The 20,754-nt window shown below is 39.6% G+C and overlaps 1 protein-coding gene across 1 annotated transcript in view; it reads left to right on the top strand.

Annotated features, from left to right (window-relative positions):
• The window catches only part of LOC123245883 (immunoglobulin lambda-1 light chain-like), a 1,010,762-nt gene that overhangs the window by 1,364 nt on the left and 988,644 nt on the right, over positions 1-20,754 (top strand). The window lies entirely within an intron of this gene.

Below are 20,754 nucleotides of genomic sequence, written 5' to 3'. Positions count from 1 at the left end.
CACTGAACTTTTGCTAATTTTCTATAGGAAGTTGCCCATCAAAGATTACTAATACTAATTGATGCATTCTGAAGAATAAAGCAAGATGTTACCCTATACAATAAAAGTTTCTCTCCAGTGTGGATGCTCTGATGTCTGGCATGATGGTCCCCATCTACAAAAGTCTTTCCATGCTGTTTACATTCAAGAGGTTTTTCTCCAGTGTGAATTCTCTGATGTTTAGTAAGAGAGCACTTCTGTGTGAAAGCCTTTCCACAGTGTTTACATTCATGAGGTTTTTCTCCAGTGTGGCTGCTCTCATGTGCAGCAAGAGAGGCGCTCCACGTGTAAGCCTTTCCACAGTATTTGCATTCATAAGGTTTCTCTCCAGTGTGGATTCTCTGATGTGAAGCAAGACTGCCTCTTTGTGTGAAAGCCTTACCACACTCTTTACATTCATAAGGTTTCTCTCCAGTGTGGATGCTCTGATGTGTAGCAAGATTGCACCTCTGAGAGAAAGTCTTTTCACAGTGTTTGCATTTATAACGTCTCTCTCCAGTGTGGATGCTCTGATGCTGAGCAAGAGATCTCCTCTCTCTAAAAGTCTTTCCACAGTGTTTGCATTCATAAGGTTTCTCTCCAGTGTGGATACTCTGATGTGAATCAAGAGTGCCCCTCTGTCTGAAAGCTTTTCCACATTGTTTACATTCATAAGGTTTCTCTCCAGTGTGGATTCTCTGATGCTTAGCAAGATATCCACTCTTAGTAAAAGTCTTTCCACATTGTTTACATTCATAAGATTTCTTTCGAGTGTAGATTCTCTGATGTGTAGCAAGTTCAGAATTCTGACTGAAAGGTTTCCCGTCTTTATCACTCACAGAAACCATCTCATCATGTTTATTCTTTGGATGTCTGAGGTCTGAACTACAGCCAAAGGCCATTACTCCTGCATTACCTTGATAGACGGGCATTTCAGGTTTCTCAGGTGATGGAACAAGTCCTACTTCTTTAAGAAAGCATTTCCTATATTTGCTACTCTGACAATAGTCATTTCCTGAAGTCAATTTCACATCCTGAGTTAGGACTGAATGTTGGCTGAATTTCTCGGCAGTTTCATCAATTTCAGAGTCACTCTTTAGATTTTTATTTGCCTTGATAGAAGAGTCACAGATTTCTTTCAAATGGAAGTTATGAGGATCCTCATTTATGCATCCATGGGGGCCAGATCCTCCCACAAAAAGGCTCACCGTGCTAGACAACTCCTTCACTTTAAAATTAGTCTCTGTCTCTGAAAAAAAACAAATAATGATATAAATACAGAAGGAAAAAGGAAACACACACACAGAGCAATATAAGTTCTGTCCTCTAATGGCAGAAAGTAACCTGATTTTTTATTCTATTTCCCCAAGGCAAAAAGGAGTTTTCAAATTGAAACAAGCATAACTACTCTATGGATAGACCATTTGGCTATATCTGCAAGATAGATGATTTTATAAAGATGTTCACTTACAATTACAATGAAACCTAACAATGGACCTGTTATACAGGTAGGCCCAAGACTGTCTTCATATTTTGGAACTCATATCATGAATAAAGAATGGAGGAAGAGCCTGAGCAACTTCCTTGCAGCTACGCTACAACTCAAATCTTCTGTATGAGCGTGCTTTGTCCACAGTATTGCACAATCTTTCACCATTGCCCTTTCTATCTTTCCTAAAAAATTACTTCCCCATTATTCTTATAATTTGTTGAATCTCAGGTAACCTTCCAGATATTCTGTTTTAGTCTTTTATATGCACAATTACATGGTAAATTTTGTATGTTAAGCAGAGAAATAATTTTACTCTTTTTAACCCATGCATTAATTTTCAAAGTGGAAGAGAAGTTTTTCTTCTCTACAGAATCAAAGATTTTTTGCCATTTAGTGCAGACATACTAAATATTCAACTTATTTTACAATCTATCATATATTATGTCTTAAGCCCTTTACTGAGTCTATCATTCATCACTCAGGAAATGAATAGCATTATTCAGTGTTGGTCTGCCAGCCCCGAAGTCTACCACTCCCTTCACTACACCAGATAAAAGTCTTTTGGGATAACAGCCCTTATACACCTGCTTTCCACCCACTCACCTAGGCAGGAGTTCCTCGGGCGTTTTTGCTCTAGCAGCCATGGCGATTCGCTTTGCTGAAAACAGGACATAAAATTTTCTCTAGGAACTGGAAGCCCTGGGCATAAGAAAGAAGAAAGGGATCAGGAGAGAAAAATAAAAAAATATGGTTCTATTAAAGGAAATGGGGCATGCAAGTAAGGAATACAAAATTGTTTCTGTTGTATTCACTGTTGGGACATTTGCAGGAGGGCAGAGATCATGGAAACTATTTGCAATCATAAAATTCCATCTTTATTTAGCTCTTGTAATAGAAGGATAGGCACATTGTACAACCTCCAAGTGGTAAGAGATCAGAACCAGGAGTCAGAAAAGGAAATTTAATCCAACCTCAAAAAGATGACATGCAGAGCCCCTGGGCAAATTATTTCACCTCAGTATGCGTCAACTATGAATTGAGGACAATAAGACTATCAAACACAGGGATGTTGTGAAATTAAAGATAATTATGAACTCATTTAACCAAGTAGAGGACAAAGAGCAGGTATTTTGAAATGCTTACTCCCTTCCTTTCCATTTCTATCATGTGGTCTGGGATTTGATGGAAGAATGAAGGTGGAATAAGTATAAACTTGATAGAATAAACAAAATGTGTGGCTGGGCTCTTTACTTTTACACTTAAAAAATTGTTTCCCATATTTCTATGGACATAATTCATGGAACTTATTCACTATCTGTCTACTTGTGTATATCACATATGCTTCTTGTAAAAAACATCACAGAGGACTCATGTTCTTAATCCATTCTGCTATCTACTTCCATTTTATGGGTGAGTTCATCTCATTTACAATTGCAGTTATGATTATCATCTCTGTATTCCCCTTTACCTTGTTTTCCTCTTTTAATCCTAAACTTTCTCCTTTCACTGTCTGACCACATTGTTCCCTTTTTAGCACTCCCCCCATTTCCCCTCCCTTATATTATTTCCCTTCCTACCACCTGGGAAGATAGAATGATCTTTGTCTATTTTGATGAAATCCATCAAAGGGGCCTGCCCAGCTCTGTGTAGGACTAAGCAAACTGAAAGACTGCAATTGGTTTCTGTGAAGGGGGAAAGACAGGAAATGACGTGGAAAAGGAACATAAGAGAAGAGACCAGCACAGGCCTTAGGCTACTCTTTTCCTGACATCTAGAGATTCCTTCTAGGCTTTGGAGGAGACTCTCTCCCTGGATCCTGTGTCAGCTTGCTGGGTGAGTGGCTCAGGCTGTAGAGGAGGATGCGCTGGTGGACTTCTGGCTGAAGACTCCACAAGGAGATTGAGACCTGAGGAAGCCTCCTGCTGGGGTACTTAACTGGACTCACTTCACCAGAGAAGCTCTTAGGGCTGGTGGGCTTGTTAAGAATCTGCCTCTTTATCTACATTTCCCACTTTCACTCTTTCTACCTCTTTGTAAATAAAAGCTGCTTATAAGTCATTTTCACTTAAGCTATAATATTTTAAAATTGGTAACCACAATGTTACTTTATAACTCTCTTGAGTCAAAACCCCCAATTTTAATCCTTACAAACCACCTTTCTTATTCCCCTCCTACTTCTCTATAGCTCTTTAATCATTCTCCTTATTCCACCTCCCTCATTACCTTTCTTATTCTCCTTCTATAGCTCTATAGAGTAAGATAAGATTCTATACCCCAATGAGTGTTAATGCTGATGAGAATGTTTTACTGACTGCTTGTCACCACCTTCATTGTCCCTTCCACTGTAAGTTTTTCTTCCCAGGCCTCTTTATTTGATATAATTTACCCCGTATTATTTCTCTCTTCTTTTTCTCTCAGTGCTATCCTCTTTTTCATCCCTTGATTTTTTTTGCATATCTACCTGAACATTTTAGTACCACACTCTCCATCTATGTATACTTCTTCTAACTACTATGATAAGGAGAGCAATTTTAAGAGTTACAAATACCATTTTTCCACTAGCCATAGAAACGATTTGACTTTATTGAGTCCTGTAAATATTCTCTTTCTTATTTATCTTTTTATGCCTCTCTTGAATTTGGTATTGGGACATCAATTTTTCTCATTCATGCTGTTCTTTCCATCAGGCATGCTTGGACATCCACTTTGTCATTAATGATTTTTCTTTCTGATAGAATATAGTCAGTCTTGATGGGTGGATGATTGATGGCTGTAAACCCCTTTTTCTTGCCTTCCAGAATATCATATTTCAAAAACATAGATCTTTTCATGTAGAAGCTCCCAAATCCTGTATACTCAACACTGAGTTTCCATGATATTTGAATTGTTTCTTTCTGGCTTAGTGCAGTACTTTCTCATTATCTTGGGACTTTTTTTTATTCATTCATTCATTCATTCATTCATTCATTCACTCATTTATTTATTTTTAAACCCTTAACTTCTGTGTATTGGCTCCTTGGTGGAAGAGTGGTAAGGGTGGGCAATGGGGGTTAAGTGACTTGCCCAGGGTCACACAGCTGTGAAGTGTCTGAGGCCGGATTTGAACCTAGGACCTCCCGTCTCTAGGCCTGAGTCTCAATCCACTGAGCTACCCAGCTACACCATCATGGGATTTCTTCAATTTGGATATAATATTCCTGGGAATTGTCATTTGGGGATTTATTGCAGAAGATAATCTATGGATTCTTTCATTTTCTTTTTTAACCTATGATTCAAATGAAATCAAGGCAGTTTTCTTTGATAATGTCCTGTAACATAATATCTAGGCCTTTAAAAATATAGTCTAATAAATCTTAAGATTGTCTTTCCTGGATCTATTTTCTAAGTCAATTTCTTTTCAGTCAGATATTTCATATTTTCTTCTATTTTACATTCTTTTGATTGTGTTTTATTGTTTCTTGATATCTCAAGAAATCATTGGCTTCTATTCCGCAATTGATAGATGGGCAAGGGACATGAATGGGCAATTAAAAAAAAAAAAAAGAAATCAAAACTGTCAATAAGCGCAGGAAAAAGTTTTATTAATCTCTTATAATCAGAGAATTGCAAATCAAAACAACTCTGAGATATCACCTTACACCTATCAGATTGGCTAATGTGACAGCAAAGGAAAGTAGTAAATGTTTGAGGGGATGTGGCAAAATTGGGACATTAATGCTCTGCTGGTGGAGTTGTGAATTGGTCCAAACATTCTGGAAGGCAATTTGGAACTATGCCTAAAGGGCTCTGAAAGATTGCCTGCTGTTTGATTAAGCCATACCAATTGCTGCATTATATCCCAAAGGGTTAATAAGGAAAAAGACTTGTACAAAAATATTTATAGCTGCACTCTTTGTGGTGGCCCAAAATTGGAAAACGAGGGGATGCCCTTCAATTGGGGAATGGTTGGACAAATTGTGTTTGTCTGTTAGAGATGAAATATTGTGTTAAAAGGAATAATGAACTGTAGGAATTCCCTTTGAACTGGAACAAACTCCAGGAACTGATGCAGAGAGAAAGAAGCAGAACCAGGAGAACACTGTACACAGAGACTGATACACTTTGACAAAATCGAATGTAATAGACTTCTCTACTAGTAGCAATGCAATGATCTAGGTCAATTCTGAGGAACTTATGAGAAAGAACACTATCCTCATCCAGAAAAAGAACTGTTGGAGTAGAAACACAGAAGAAAAACAACTGCTTAATCATGTGGTATAATGGGGATATGATTGGGATGTAGACTCTAAATGATCACCCTAATGCTAATAATATGGAAATAGGTCTTGATCAATGACACATGTAAAACTCAGTGGAATTATTGTTGGCTATAGGAGGTGGGTGGGAGGAGGTGAGGAAAAGAACATGATTCATGTAATCATGGAAAAATATTCTAAATTAATTAATTAAAAAACTAAACAAAAAATGAAATCAAAGTCTTCTATATGTTCAATTCTAATTATTTTTGGTAATATAGTCATGCCTGTACTTTATTATTTTTTCCAGTAAAATTTGATTTTTTTCCCAATTACATATAAAAACAATTTTTAACATTTTCTGACATTTGGATTTCCAAATTCTCACCTTCCCTCCATTTCTTCTTCATTCCCTGAAATGGCAAGCAAGTTGATATATAGGAATTACCTTGTAGTCCTCCACTGGCCCACAGGTCAAAGTTAGGGACCACCCCTTTCTTGCACCTATTGGACTCTCTTCTATTCTGCTTCATAGATTTTTTTAATTTAATATTTCTTTTTTAGAAAAGTTAACATGGTTACATGATTCATGCTGTTACTTTCGCCTTCACCCCCCAACCTCTGCCCCCCCCCCCATAGCTGCTGTGCATTTCCACTGGTTTTAATATGTGTCACTGATCAAGACCCATTTCCAAATTGTTGATAGTTACATTGGTGTGGTAGTCCAGACTACTTCCCCAATCATGTCTGCCTCAACCCATGTGTTCAAGCAGTTGTTTTTCTTCTGTGTTTCCACTCCCGCAGTTCTTCCTCTGAATGTGGGTAGCCTTCTTTTCCATAAATCCCTTAGAACTGTCCTGGGTCACTGCATTACTGCCAGTACAGAAGTCCATTACATTCGATTTTACCACAGTATATTGGTCTCTGTGTATAGTGTTCTCCTGGTTCTGCTCCTTTCTCTCTGCATCAATTCCTGGAGGTCTTTCCAGTTCACATGGAATTCCTCCAGTTTATTATTCCTTTTAGCACAATAGTATTCCATCACCAGCATATACCACCAATTTGTTCAGCCATTCCCCAATTGAAAGGCATACCCTCATTTTCCATTTTTTTGCCACCACAAAAAGCGTGGCTATAAATATTTTCATAGAAGTCTGTTTATCTATGATCTCTTTGGGGTACAAACCCAACAATGGTATGGCTGAATCAAAGGGCAGGCATTCTTTTATAGCCCTTTGAGTATAGTTCCAAATGGCCAGCCAGAATGGTTGGATCAGTTCACAACTCCACCAGCAATGCATTAATGTGCCAATTTTGCCACATCCCCTCCAACATTCATTACTCTCCCCTTCTTTCATTTTAGCCAATCTGTTAGATGTGAGGTGATACCTCAGAGTTGTTTTGATTTGCATTTCTCTAATTATAAGAGATTTAGAACACTTTTTCAAGTGTTTGTTGATACTTTTGATTTCCTTATCTGAAAATTGCCTATTCATGTCCCTTGCCCATTTATCAATTGGGGAATGGCTTGACTTTTTATACAATTGATTGTACAAACAAAAACAATGCAGCCAAAATCAGAAGGGAAACAACAAATTGGGAAAAAATCTTATAACAAAAAACTCTGGCAGGGGTCTAATTACTCAAATATACAAGGAGTTAAATTAATTGTATAAAAAATCAATTCTAATTTTTAAAGAATGATTTTCTTCCATGACCTTTTGATTTTCGTTTTACATTTGGTCCATTTTACTTTTCCTGGAACTCTTCTCTTTGTTGGATTTTTATGCTTCTTTTGCCACTTGACTAATTTTGCTTTTTCACCATCTATTTTCTTTTTGCATTACTTTCATTTGTTTTCCCCATTTTCCTTCCACTTCTCTCATTTGACTTTTGAATTCTTTTTTCAAGTCTTCTAGCACCTGAGACCAATTTCCATTCTTACTTGAACTTTTGCATGTGGAAGCTTTTGTATCCCAATTCCTGCCTCAGACTGAGCCTTGTTCTTCTTTGGCTCTATAGACATTTTCTATGAGTAGATGTTTCTTTTGCTGTTTGCTCATTTCCCCAAACTTTTCCCCCCTACTTTGGCTTGTCAGTTCTCAGAATGCGGGGGCATATTCTCTTAAACTTCAGTTTTTCCTTGCTTCTCCCCTCAGCTATAGTTATGGTCTCTTGCAATTTGCATTTCTTCCAAAGTAGTATCATGGCCTATGGGCTAAGTGCTCTCAAAGTTGCTGATTTAGTCACCTCTAGAGATGCTCATGGCTTGTAGGGCTGAGAAAACTGGGAGCTACTTTGCCCTGGGGCTACAGGCTTTCCCACAGGCTCCAACTGGCCAAGAGACTTGGGGACCTCACTACAGCCTTGTGCCAAGCCTTTGTATTCAAAGGGGTTGGCGTAGAAGGAGCTAAATTATTAGCAGGCTTAAGAAGGTTCCTGGAGTCTCAAATTTGGCTTGTGACCAGGTTCAGAACCTAGGGCAGTAGTTGAGGGGTGGATTGTCTGAATTCCTCTGTGTGCAGTTTTAAATCCAGTTCCCTTCTTTAATTCTTAAAATAGATCTTTTCTGCCTAACTTTCAAGTTGTTTCCCTCAGGAGAGCCACCTCACTCTTACCCATGTTCGTTCTGTGACTAGTCATTTAAAAGCACATTTTAAGGTTGCTTTGATATTCACAGGGCAGGTAAAGCTTTTCCTTGTGCTATGCCACCTTCTTAGCTTTGTACTTCCTTTTAAAAGACCAGCTTCAGCTCAAAGGAGAAGGGGCTGCCTTGACATGTAGAGGGTTCTCTTCATTGCCCATTTTCAAAGAAAAGCTGCCTAGGTATAAACAGAGGACTTGCACATAAAATATAGGTCTAACTAGAGACTAGGTGACTTCTGAGATTAGTTTCAGGAATATAAATCTGTAACCCTGGTGTAAGTTTTCACCTGAAGCTATCCAAAATGGAAGTGACACAATTTCTGGGGCAAGAAAGGAAAGTCCCACCTTCCCATAATGTAATTCAAGGCTTTTCTTTTTTTTTTTGTTCCCCATGAAAAGCAGACACTAGGAAAACCCTGGGCAGAGATCAGCACTTCTGCTTCTTTAGTCATTGACAAAGGCTCAAAATTCTGTACTTCTGGCTTAGAAATAAAGACATTCTCTTAATGGCAGATTCAGAATTAACAGAGGAAATGGTCCTTACCCACAGAGACTAGATTCTGCACATTCTCCAGTATGACCTCTCGGTAGAGCGCTTTCTGAGAACGGTCCAATAGGCACCACTCTTCCTGGGTGAAGTCAACGGCCACATCCTTGAATGTTATTGATTCCTAAACCAACAAAAGTCACAAGATTTAGAGCTGAGAATTCATCTAGTACCACCCTCATCAACTGACTGGAGGAAAGTGATTTACACCGCAAGGGATTTACCCAAACCCTGAACTCTAAAGGGTGTCAGAGCCAGCACTGCAGACCAGTCATTCAGAGCTCAATGAAATATCGACAAAGGCACTTTGTGTCTGAAGTGAGAATCATGTTGTGAAGAGTAAAACTTGGAGAAGTATCTTACTATGAAATGCTTTTCTCTATGGAATCAGGGAGATGGGAAGTGCTCTCTGAGTGAAGTATGAGATTTTTCTGGAGGACAAAGAGAGGTGATCTGAAATTCCTCCTCATCACAAGTGTCAGAATTGATCTGATAAGAGTATTTTTTTTAAAGAATTTCTTAGAAGGTAGCATGAACTGTGTATTGTGGGGAAAAATATTACCAGTGGTCAATGAGGAGAAAACAATGAAAACAGAGTTCTCTACTTAATTTCCTAAAAAGAATGAAATACTCTTATCTAAATGAAAGCATAAAGAGGATCCCATAGACCTTATAGGAGATCAGACTGATTCTAGCTGAGTGAAGAAGCACAGTCTTGTGTTAAATTGAAACTTTGGGGAGCAACTGGGTATGATACGCCAAAACCAAAACACTCTGTGTTTTGGTTTTATGAAATATGACATTTATTATTTGAATATATTAAGTCATTTTCATTTAGTTACATGGAAAGAAAAATAAGTATGATGAGAAAAAGAAGAGGTGATCCATGTTTTTAAAATATATTTTGGTGATTAAAATAATGCAAAAGCACAATACTGACAATGTAATGATTAGAATTCTCAAGAGGCAAAATTTCTTCATTTTAAATAATTTATTAATTGACTGGTCATTTAATGCACTCAGTTGACACTCTCCAAAATCTAGAAGAAAGAAAAATCGGTAGGACGAGCTAATATAATGAACATAATACTTCTACCTAAATTAATTTACTTATTCAGTGCCATAACTATCAAAATACCACAAAATGTTTTTATAGAATTAGAAAAAATTATAACAAAGTTCATCTGGAAAAACAAAAGATCAAGAATATCAAGGGAATTAATGAAAGATGGTAGCCTAGCAGGACTAGATTTTAAACTGTACTATAGAGAGCAATAATCATTAAAATATAGTACTGGAGAGAAGGGTGGATCAATGGAATAGGTAAAGGGTAAATCACCTAAAAGGAAAAAAATTGGTTGTGTTCTCCTCTAACACAGGTTGTTTGTTTTTATCTCTCTCTATAGCTTTACATATTTTACACTTGGTATTGTTGGATAATAATTCTTTTAAACTCTTTCACCTCTTCCTGATTTATTTCCTATTGTTCAGTCTGGAATGTCCCTGGAACATCCAGGGGAAGAACAGTCTAAGGAAAGGCTGAGAATTTCCAAGAATAGGAAAACACAATTCCCCAGATCCTCAATATAATCTCAAAACATGAAAATTTACAAGGGCCATTGCACTGTCCTCTACACCCGTCTGGGTTCTATTCCACCCCCTTGAAGAGGCTTTGTCCATCCCAATGGCAACAATACATGGATTATCCTTCAATTGACACCATTATGTCTTGGGAGGAAAATGTCTGAGCTACAGTTCTTTGGGCCAGAACCAGCATTCCCTCTCATACAACAAAACTCTCTCTCCCACAATAGTAGCAGGGGCAGGAAGCAGCCTCTGGAGTCATGTCTAGAAGGGACAATTGCTCTTGATATAGCTAAAAAGCATTCAGAGAGGAAGGATCAGGCCCAGTGGAAAAAGCAGCTACCAGCACTAGCAGGGACAGCAAAAGGTCCTCATTCAGATACTTAGAATCAGGAGGCAGAAAGAATTCAGATCCAAAGTAAAGCAGAGAAATCTGGGCTCAAAGGGAAGAATGCAGTGAGACCTCAGGGCTAAGGAGAGCAGACAGCTTCTTGTTTGTAACTCCTCTACTCTGGGTGGTTCCTGGTAGTCCCCACTGCCCTACGTGCCCTACCTCTGAATTCTGAGACCATGGATGTCCTTCACTGGCACCCAAGGCCAGGACCTCAGGACCCTGCCTGCCTCTCCACCTCGAGCCCTGGTCTCTATTATCTGGAATGCCACTGCCACCAGAATTAGCTCTCCTCAGTCTAGACTCTTCCTAGGCAGCTAAACCACCCCAGGGCTTGATATTCCACTTGGGCAGCCACCTACAAGGTTGGTCACCCTGAAAACTTCCCCCTTACTCTCCTTTCCTCTCCCCTTATTCCCTTCCACACTCTTAAGAATCCAGTGACACATGTTAAAACCAGTGGAAATGCGCATCGTCAGCTATGGGGTGGGGGATGAGGGGGAAAGTAAAAACATGAATCGTAACCATGGAAAATTTTTCTAAATAACATATTAAAAAAAAAATCCAGGGACACTGGACTCTTTCTTGTTCCTCACACAAGACTCTCCATCTCCTGACCTTGTTCCCGGACTCCCTCCTCCCCCCAGCTTTCGCTATTGTCCCACTAGTCTCTGCCTCCTCATTGCACTGGATTCCTTCAGGTCTGGACGAGACTCTCGTCTGCTGCAAGAAACCTTCATTGACCCATCTTTTGTTTGACTTCCTACAAGTTATCTTACACATATTGTAAGGAAATTGTTTTATTGTCTTTATATTATCATCAATCATGAAACAAGGAATCATATAAAATCCTTTAGATAAGTAACTGCAATGACAATTTTTTTTTTAGGCAATGGGGGTTAAGTAACTTGGGGTCCCCTAGAATTCTGGGTTCAGGTATGACCTCCAATCTTGCAGGAATTCCACCCTGACATTTCCATGATTCACTTGCCCAGGGTCACACAGCTGAGAAGTATCTGAGGCCAGATTTGAACCTAGGACCTCCTGTTTCTAGGCCTGACTCTCAATCCATTAAGCTACCCAGCTGCCCCTGCAATGACAATTTTTAAGAGTTTGACTCGATTATTCCATTAATCGTGCATAAGATATCAAGTGTAATAGAATACTGGCCATGGTATCAGAAGGGATGCAGTTTGGTGTATCAGAGTATTACAGCAATGAAGGATATTGAAGACTTCTGTCAGGAGGATAACAGCTTTAGGTCTGTGTACTTCTCTAGGGAAGCTGAGAGCTGAGCAGAAGGAGCTGGGCTCACTGGGAATGGGGAGTCTAGAGCTGGCCTGAGGAGATCCCATGAAAACAAACTGGGCATGTTCAGGTACTGTTTGATCCTTTGAGGATTTAGGCCAACTAGAAGCTCCCCAAACCACTGTGGCCCAGAAATATTCCTGTGACCTAAGTGGTTGGATAGTTCTGGAGGATTCATTAAATTCTTTTCTCTTAATCTGGGACTGAACTTGGGACTTTGTATCAAATGCTCCAAACCTTTGTTACCAAACACACTGCATGTTTCTTAACATCCTCTGAACCTTCTGCCTTAATGACCTGCTAGTTATCTGTCAGAGCCCATAGAATATCCTGCTGTGTGTCCCTATGGGACCTTTATTACAGGCTGGGTGGGGTGACATCTCCAGCTTTCATTAACACCACTAGGTTTGGATCTCCAGCTCAGAATTATGGCCGGGACATTTTTTTTCTGCAAGGATTAAGGAAAGGATTCAGGATTCTTCCTTTAGGAAGAAGTTCTGGGGATGTTCACGAGCTTTTCTTTTAGGGCTCTGTTTTCTGACTCCTCATTAATGACCCACTTTGAGTCGACCTATGCCCCATCTCATGCCAAGTGCACAGTCACAGAGAGAGGCCGGCAGGGGTGGTCTTATGCCCCCACTAGAGTTGGGTAAACTCTGTCTATACCCACGTGCTTTCTATTCCTTCTCAGAGGAGAATATTTCTGCAGGAGGCCTGCTGGACCTTACCCAAGTCTGTTAAGTGTTTGTTTTTCATGAGCTCTAGAAATCATTTGCCTTTGAGGGAAGTTTAAAGTTGTTCATTTGACACAAATTGCCTCAGTGCCTCAAAAGAAGTCTGTAAACTTCACATTATTCTTACATAAGCTAGTGATCCCAAAGGATTAGCCTTTCTTAAGTATGAAACTCAATTTGATAATTTAGAAATTAGTCACATTATCTTAATCACAGGCTACATATATATATTTATACTTTCAAATTTTTAAAAAAGATAAGCTAGCTTTATGATCCAGTACTGTTAAAAATATGTTGTATATAAATTCCTAAATAAGTATCTTAAAGACCAGGAAGGAAACCTTAAAGGAATCTCTGCTACTGAGCTGTGAAGCTTGTAATAAATTTCTGAGACATGAAACAACTGCTTTGGTGAAAAACGTCATTTAAGTGATTAAGTCGGGATGAAAAGTTAAAATCTGGGGCAGAATTCTTTGAAATTCCCTCCTACATGGGCTAAAACCACAAAACTCCATTATCTTTTCCAAGTTCTTCTACATGCCTGTTTGTTTGAAATTCAGAGAAGTGTCTAGCAGACTCCCTATGGACTTTGAGACTACGTTATCCATGATTCCAATGGGTCTTGGGGCGTGGGGACGTCAAAGGTCCCCACACATGGGGCAGTTTAAATGAGAGGAGGGCCTAAAGAATGCCTCTTGATCTTCCTGAGGAGCTGACTGACACTCGGAGAGGATGGGCTCTGGCGGTAAATCTAAAAGCTAGGCAGACATGGTCATATATATATTTTACCAACATGGCCATGGCTTTAATTAAACTACTAATTTCTCTTATTATATCAGTCTTTATCATTTTTAATTGTAACATGCCAAAGGACAGAGCTCATATTTAGTTTTTAAGTCAAAGTTAAAGAAATTGTCCTCTAAATACTCCCCTTTCCCCAAAAGAAATAACGGAGATGAAATCACCCCAGATCATCATCAAGTTCAGTGATTTTGTTCAAATGAACCTGCCTTTGTGAAAAACTGCTATGTTTGTTCTGTATGTCTTTAAGAGGAACTTAGAGACAGTAGTAACAGGAGAAAACAATAGCAGTAGCAGTGATAGCTTAAAAAATTAAGAGGAAATGAAGGGAATATTCCCATTTACTTTGTGTTTGGTACCAACATGGTTTAGTATATCTGTCTTATTCATTAGTCTTAGCATCTTTTTGGCCTGGTTAGCCAAAACATAAGAATGAATAAGAACAGTAATAATAATATCTGCTGGCCACATTTAAAAAGACTAGAAACAAGGAAAATATATACAACTAAACTGAAACTAATCAGATGGCTAGAACAGAAATGCATAATTTCTCATTTTCTAAATGGTGTTTATTTCAAAATTAGAATATGTATTCGTTCTTCTGAAGTAATATCTTAAATCTTAATTGTGCTAAACTTAAGAAATTTCCAGATTCCAAATATGAAATCGGGATTCTTCTATATTTGCAAATTGTCCATCAGGTTTTATAGGAATACAGATGCTGTGTGTATTGCCATTATAAAAAAAGTTTCCATTATGTCATGTCATGATTGTAGATTTGGTAAATACTAAGTATAAAATTCTACTTGTCAAATGATTCTTCGGAAGGTTCTGCTTCTGAATTTCTTGGTACAAATTATTTTAACTCGGGAATTAACTGGATATAATTTGACCTACCTAATTTGATACTGACTTCAAAGATAAAATACTGATTTTCTTTATGGCTTCAAATCCCAAAAAGAATTGTTTGATCTTATTAGCAGTAAAACATTCTCACCTTTTACATTCAACTACTCTGTTTACTCAATTAATGGAAATATTCTATATAACTTTTTAAAAACTTTCTTCACTCCTCTCATATCTACATACTTAAAATGATTCTCTAAACAATTTATTCTCTCCTTGGAACTTTGATTATGATCCCTTAATAAACTGCACTTGTCTTATTTCTTTCCTATTTAGATCCAACATTCCCTGAACACTCCCCCCATCATTCCAAATTGTCTGTAAGCCACCCAAAGTATCACTAGAATTCCTAATCAATAACCCAAAAGGTTCCAGGCTTTAAAAGAACCCGCACCACTTAAACACTGCATCTTAGCACATTGCTTTATCCAATGGATGTCAGACATTACTTGAGACCATAGTACATATGGGCCAACTGGGATAAGTACTTATGGTTAAATAAAATCCCTGAAATGTGCAGTTTGTGTCAGTTACACTGACTTTTACATTCAACCAATGAAATCACATTGTAAAAGTATATATTTGAATCGTATTCCATACTGATAGATATTACATCTTAAATTTACAGATTTAAACTTTTTCCTTTTTTAATGTCAGTATTCTAAATAAGGAAATGAATTTTTAAATACATTTCCTTGACTATGAAAAATCTTACTGCTTAACTGCCTCTTCCTTGGTGATAAATTTCTAATATTACAGACTGTTGAATTTTAAGTAATTCAGTTCAGCTCTTAGTAATTCAAGATTGTCTCTCATGTGGTTTACTAGCTAAAGTCAATTGCCTGTTGATCTCAAAACAAATTGTCTCCTCTCTGTGCTGATAACAGGGCTTGACTGTGGGCTAAACTGATGACCACACCTCATCTCTTATCAACAGACTATTTTACTAAGGGATGATTCCATTCAGAAAATTATTTTAAAAGTTAAAAACATAGGTCAAATATTTTTTTAATTTACCAGAAGGGAGAACAATCAGGATATGTTTAACAACTGAAAACCATTTTTTAAAGGCTGAGGCTAACACTGATTTTTTGAAGATATTAAGTCCATGGATTTCTGTCTATAATTCAATTCAACCATTTTATTATATTAAATGTCAACAATAAAAGCGTCTCTCACAATGCTGAACAAGAGACTTCTTTGGGTAGGTATAACACATTACATCAAAAAGTTAACATTTTTATATGGGAAGAAATTTCAAAGACTTTACGTTTCACGTACCTTTTCCCATTTATTTCTCAACCTTCAAAGACAGACTTAATCTCTTCTCTAACAGGTGTTTCATTCATGTTACAAATTCTATCTTATGAAGAAACTATCATTTCAATCTCTTTTTGGATCACTCATATATAGCTTTCTCTACTTTTGCCATTATCAGATTGATGTCCTTCCTAAATATAATTAGTGTCGAATATTTGTATAATGTCTTCTCCATTTGAATGTGGTCAACAAGCAAATACCTTTTAATACAAGCAACTCAATGGATAAAAGCTGTTGTCTATATACAATGGGGAAGTACTGAAGTATTTCTTCACCCCACTCACATTTTTGTTTTAATGGAGTATAGTCTCTTGTAAGTTAATTCATTTGTGGAATCACTCAACCTGGGGGAGGGGTGGAGGGAAAGAAATCTTTGAGCCAAAAAGGATTGTTGCTTATGTTTTTATCTATGTTAGAACCCCAACTACATCTCATCGAATTGCATCTCATCCTCCTAAAGGAACTGAAATGAAAAATATTGAGAAAGGAACAGGTTAGAAATCCTGTTGACTTCAATGGAAATGATTCTAATGGCAACGTGGAAAGTTTCTGCATTTTAAGTGCACTCTCAAGTTCCTAATAGTTTAATAACACTGGAAAAGCTGTACTAATCTGTCCTGAGATCTACTTTGTAAAAGATTTTAGTGCAACATCTAAAGAATCTCTACAAGGGACAAGGAATCAAAGAAGCAAATGCACTAAAGAGGACACCTATCCCAGTCTGAGAAAAGATGGTTTTGGAACCTCAAAGAACTACCTGGGATATCTGAGATCTGAGATGGAGTTTGTTGACATTAAGGCCAGATGAGGACATTGCAAAGAAGTCTGATGTTAGTTAATGTTGTCAACTGCTAATGTATGACCTTTGCTTTCTGGATTATTCTCTCGAAATACTCATTTCTTCTGTTTACAAGCTGAGAGGAGAAACAGAACATTGAAGATCATCATAAGAATCTCACCTATACTGGCCTGCTATTTCATCTTTATTTCTCTAAGAAAAAGGAATGTGTACGATGAAGCCTTCTGGTTTTCTTTTTCTGATGATCTTAATAAAAACTCTTTTCTGCTCTTTTGTTTGATAGTTTTAGAATTTTCTCCTCCTTTTCTCTTGCTGACAAGTCTCCCTTCAATGATCTCTACAATCTGAACCTTCTGAAATTTCCTCATTTTAAACTGAGATTTTTTTTTCCAGGTCTGAAAAGTGATATTCTTCTTTCTGCTTTGTTTGCTTAAAGACACACATAAAGAAATCTCAGGGGAGAGTTAGGTGGCAGAGTAGATGGAGAGCCCGGCCTAGAGAGGGGAGTTCTTGGGTTTAAATCTGGCCTCAGAAATTTCCTAGTTATGTGACCCTGGAAAAGTCACTTCACCTCCACTGCCTAGCCCCTACTATTCTTCTATCTTGGAATCAATACACACTGTTGATTCTAAGAGAGAAGGTAAGGGTTTAAATTTAAAAAAAAAAAAAAAAAAAAAAAAAAAAAGGAAGAAAGAAAGAAAACCCAAAGTTTATACCCCAAGAGAGTAATTTCTTCACTAGAAAGAGGATTTAACCCGTGTTGTCTCTTTTACCGTCCTGCTCTTGGTAAAAGGTGCTGCTCTAAAAACTTTGGACATTTCCAAGAGATCTTTGCTCTCCACAGCTGACCTCCCAGATGCATACATGTCACTCCATCTGAGGTCATAAGCAGGCGCGTGCTGAGCCCTGAACCTCTGCAGCCCACTCGGGGCCACCAACAGCACCAGCATCGCTGCTCAACTCAGCCTAAGTGGCTGCAGGTGTCTCCCAGCAGCTGCTGCCCTTTCCAGGCAGCCCAACACCCTCCACACTGTCTGTGCCTGGCAGAAAGCTGGCTGGGGTTCAATTCATTCACATAAAGCTGATCATCGGGTGTGTTTATCTGACTTTTGTGATCCTACACTGTAAACTGATGCCTCCAATCTGGGAGCCACAGCAGGTTCCTCCTTCTTCTCTGGGAACCTCGTGTTGTGAATGTGGTCGCCGTCCTGGCAGGTTTCTGTCCACCCTGACCAGCTCCTGTCAGGGCTGCCTGAAGTCAGTGAAAGCACCGAAAAGCTCCTGTTATAAGGATTCCTGTCACTAGAGAGGGAGTTGTCTGGCACAAATAGGAACGTCTGGCTGTGACACTGGATTTGAATCCACGTAAGGATCTCGGTCCAGAGCGCTGTTTCCAACAGGCAACTCTTGGTGCTCTCCAGGCTGTGTGTTCTCTGAGACTGTGTCACACTCGGACCTCGGCCTGGAATGAATTTTCTGACTGGCGAGAGGAATCCTCTAACGCGAGTCCAGGTGGTTCAAGCTGCCAGATGTGACTAAATGTGGCGCCCAAACATAGGCATTAACCATATCCAATAGAGACCTCACCTGCTCATCACTGAATACCACATCGGAGTTTTCTAGTACTGATGTGGTACCTAATAATCCAGTAATCTCAGGGCCTTGTCAGCTTTGTGGGGAGCGTCCTGCTATTTGGATTTGGGGGGCAATTTTTTGTTTACCATGGACAATGTTCTTTTAGAAAGGAACTCCACAAAACGATATTTTTTAACGTATAATAAACGTGAGGAATGGCCTATTACTCCCAATAACAGGAAATGTGCTGCTTGTAGCCTTAAGATATATATTCAATTAGGAATGTTCTAGGTTCCAGAGCCTGTGGGAAGCCCTGAAGCTATTTTCAACTCTTTTAAAAAGTTTGAAAAAAATTGAGAATGATGACTCATCAAAACACTTGAGCATCAGCCAAAGGCAGCTCAATCTTTATATCCAGCCTTGGATCTGACTTCAAAGTAATGTAATCAGATATTATTATTGTGTATTTGTGTTCTGTGGCCAGGTGTGAAGTTGGGATTAACTCTCCCCTGCCCATTTTTAGATTTAATCAACAGAAGCTGATACACCCTACTTATCCTTAAGTATGGGGAGGTCTGTGACCAACTTGTGCAATACTGGGTGACTATTGCATAAGAACCCACTGACTGCCCCCTGGGCTGTCCTAAGGAGGGCGTTAGCTGTAATTGGTAAATGTAAAAGCAGAGAAAGGCACAGGAAGTGATGCAAAATAAGCGTCTTTAAAAAGGAGTTATAACTTCCTGTGGGGGAGTTCTTCGTTCTTTGGAATACCGGGTTCAAGTTGGAGGTTGATGAAGAATCTGCTTCATGGACCAGAGACCTGAATTTGGTGAGACTGTTCTTAAATCTTTCCCTTTGAACTACCACGTGTAAGTGAAAAAGACTGACTCCTTTTCCTGAATTTTTTGAAGAGACTAGTCTCAGGATAGGTCTCCCTTCTTGTGAGAGGGTTCATGGCTGAAGCCCTTGCTTTATTCATCACCAGGCCCTTGGCTCAAGGCTGAGGACCCTCAGGCTGAGGACTAATTAGCCCTGCCTGCTTTGAGCCAGGGGCCAGAGCAAAATACTGAGTATGTTATGTTAGATTTCTTACCCTATGCTCTCTCTCATTCTCTTACCTTCCCTCTCTCCTTTTGTAAGTAAATTGCCATAAAAATCATTTGGAATTGAGTAATTAGTTCCTGGTGATCATACTCTTAAAAAATTTAGTCCAACCCTTTTATTTTAACCCCTTATATTACTGCTCCCGTTTCATAAGAGAATGCCTGTCCTGGATTGCACCCATTTCACAAAGACGGCCCTTGGGGTAGAGAAATTCTCTTCAAGGCACCTCTGAAGGTCTCCCCAGTAGGCTGGCCAAGGGGGAACTGTTCATCGCCTCCACATCACTGATCATGAAGCACGCGATCACGTAGGATCCTTTAGAGAAGTCACTGTGATGACCATCTTAGGAAGAGTGAGGCCCAGGTAGGACACTGACTGCAGCAGACATCCATTATGAGAGCAGAACATGGGCCGCAGTACTGGAAGGGATGGAGTTTGAGTGTCAGAATATTAAAGCAATTCATGACATCAAAGACTTCTGTGGGAGGAATCAAAGCTCCAGGTCTGTGTCCTCCTCTGGGGAAGCTGAAGGCCCTGCAGAAGGAGCCGGGCTCCCTGGCAATGGCGAGGGACTCGCTGGCCTGAGCAGATCCAGGAAACAAGCTCGGCCTGTCCAGGTGCTCTCTGAGCCTGTGAACATTTAGGCCAACTCCGGGCTCCCCGAGGATTGTGGCCAAGAGAGGCTCCTGTGACCTCAGCAGTCTGAGAGCTCTGCAGGATTCGGTCCATTTTCTTCTCTTGATCTTGTGCTGAACTCAGGACGCGGGATGGAAGGTTCCAACCCTAGTGACCAAACCCCACGGCCCGATTCCTGCCATCCTCTGCACCTTCCAGCCTGTTAATGACTTTGCTAAGGACCCATCAGACACCCAGGAAACACCTGCCCCACATCTCTGGGGATCTCTGCTCCAGGCTGGCTGGGTGCCACCTCCAGCTTCCACTGACCACAATAAAAGTTTGGATCTTCAGCTCAGAACCTCGGCTCAGAGACGACTCTGATCCTCACAATATTTTCCGTGGAGGGAACAAACATGGATGAACTGCAGGAACCACCCAGGCAGGGCAGAGCCAGGGGTCACCCGGGTCAGATGGCTGCCCTGTCCCTGATTGGCCTTCCAAGAACAAGAAGGGCTCTTGGATGCCACCTTCCTGCCAGGCCCTGCCTCACTCGCTCCTTAGCTCCCACCCAGGCCTGCTTTCCTCCCTGGGGCAGCTCTCCTCAGCCAGACCAGCCCCCTCCCCTGGCGCCCCTCTCTGCCCATCCTGATGCCAGCCCCTCCCAGGCTCTTTCCTC

This window comes from Gracilinanus agilis, chromosome 1 (assembly GCF_016433145.1).
Source record: "Gracilinanus agilis isolate LMUSP501 chromosome 1, AgileGrace, whole genome shotgun sequence".
Lineage (NCBI taxonomy): Eukaryota > Metazoa > Chordata > Mammalia > Didelphimorphia > Didelphidae > Gracilinanus > Gracilinanus agilis.
Note: the sequence above shows the minus strand (reverse complement) of the source record. Positions and strands in the feature narration are given on the sequence as shown.